The 1,921-nt window shown below is 41.6% G+C and overlaps 1 long non-coding RNA gene across 1 annotated transcript; it reads right to left on the reverse strand.

The window, feature by feature from the left end:
- On the reverse strand, positions 1 to 1,921 carry LOC138910933 (uncharacterized). The gene is made up of 3 exons (XR_011416146.1): positions 1,716 to 1,921; positions 763 to 1,591; positions 1 to 681 (listed from the first exon to the last, which is right to left on the reverse strand). It is a non-coding gene; the product is annotated as an uncharacterized lncRNA (long non-coding RNA).

The following is a 1,921-nucleotide window of genomic DNA, read 5'->3' on the forward strand; positions in this document are numbered from 1 at the left end:
GTAAAGCGTAAAACGGAAGCGCAGCGACAAAAGGGCGGCTGCCCCCGAACAACAAAAGATGCTGAAACGGGCCTTAGCCATGGACATGGAACAATGCCTCCGACGCGGCCGGAGATTGCAAGTGGGGATGGGCCAGGCCGATAATGCTGGGCGAGGGCGGGCTTGGCTGGTCGGTTGGGCATGGCTGGAGCATAACTCGTGGCAGGCTTCCGTTCAATTTGAAGCCTGTTTGCCGGCCAAGTAGAAGAAAAAGCTGACTGCAAAAACAAAAGCGGAAACGAGCAGTTGGCGGCCGATTGGAACAATTGCAGCGCCAGTTGAGCAACAACGACAACAAGAACAACAACAATAAATGAAGGCGCAGCGGTAGCAAAAATTAAACAAACATGGCCGACGCTTCGAGCTGCTAGCTGCTAGCTGCATACTGGCTTGGCCGCCATTGTTTGAACTTATTATTGGTTCAGTTCGAGCAACAACAAACACAATCATCGCATATCCTCAACCGCTAGACCCAACCCAGCTGGCTGACCAGCTGCTCAGCTCAGGCTGACTTCTTATTGCCCATCCTCATTGAATAACGCTTGATTCTCTGCAGCCACTTTCTTGATTTTACGCAATTTTCCTTCGTTTTTCTCAGCTTTTCAATATAATTTTTCGCATTTTATACCCTATGACAGAAGTCTGCAAACGGAAGCAGAAAATAATAGTAGGACAAACATTAAATTAATTAAAGTAAGAGTGTATCTCATATACAAAGAGTACCTTAGCTCCGGTAACAGGCTATCTCAAAGTAGATCATTTTCAACTAAAGCATTTTTATTCAATTATATAACGTTATAAAAGATATCATCTTAGATACTCAACTGATGCAGATCTCCCTTCAGTTGTAAACAGAGTATCTCTTAGTCGACTACACTATCCTTTTGCCCTTATTATTTGCCTTGCTTGCTCAGTTGGCATGTGAGCGTATATAATTTGTAAAAATTATTTGCCTTGCTGTCGTCAGCTTCGTTGCCGACGCCGGAAAGAAAATATTTTTTCATCATTGCATCGCTGAACCAGGGCCAGGCACTGGCCAGGGACAGGAAGCGTTGCGGTCACCGCTTCCAGCAAAAAGGGTTAAATTTTAAATTGAGCTGCATTATTGTTGGCTGCGGCGGTGGCGGCGGGTTAAGCAGGCGCCATACCATGCCATGACATTTGTCCAGTCCTTTAATTGCCTCAAGTGTTGCAGAGCAGGGACTTTAATTGGACAAAGATGATTGTCGGATCAATGCTTCAAGTGCTCAACTGAGCAAGTGCCAAGTGGCAGCCCAACCAATTGGCAACAATCAAGTGTCTAAAAGTTAAGTGACCACCCAGGTAGCTGGAAAAGATTATCTATTAAAATATATATTGCCTTCCCCAATTAAAGTCCTGCAGTATGCAGTCTGAACTTGCAAGTAATTCCAGAAAAATCAGACAATTTCATGCTTCGACGCCGAATCAACTTGAACTTTGGACATTTGAAACTCACTCAGCCACAACACAAGCGCCAATATATGGAAAATTCTGACCAGCTTAAGTTGCACTAAACAACAGCGACAGCATGCTTCAAGCATGCTCAATGTGAAGTGAATAAAATAAAATAAAATATATATTTAACAGAAAAATAGATGCGTCGAAGAAGGAATACTCTGATTTATTATTTAAGAGTTTTCAGGCCGATAGCTTACCAAACGAAGGTTTTATTTAATTTCAATAGATTGGGTATGTTGTTCACAATTCTTAATAATAAGCTATTTTGTTGTTTTCTTTAAATTTGTTTTCCAATTCTAAGTCCCCAATTAATATTATTTTATTATTAGAAAGAATACATTAAGCTACAAGCTGGAAAATCGTAAAGCGATACTTCAATTTAAAGAAATCAAAGTTCTGAACT

Source organism: Drosophila virilis, chromosome 2 (assembly GCF_030788295.1).
Source record: "Drosophila virilis strain 15010-1051.87 chromosome 2, Dvir_AGI_RSII-ME, whole genome shotgun sequence".
Taxonomy (NCBI): Eukaryota; Metazoa; Arthropoda; class Insecta; order Diptera; family Drosophilidae; genus Drosophila; species Drosophila virilis.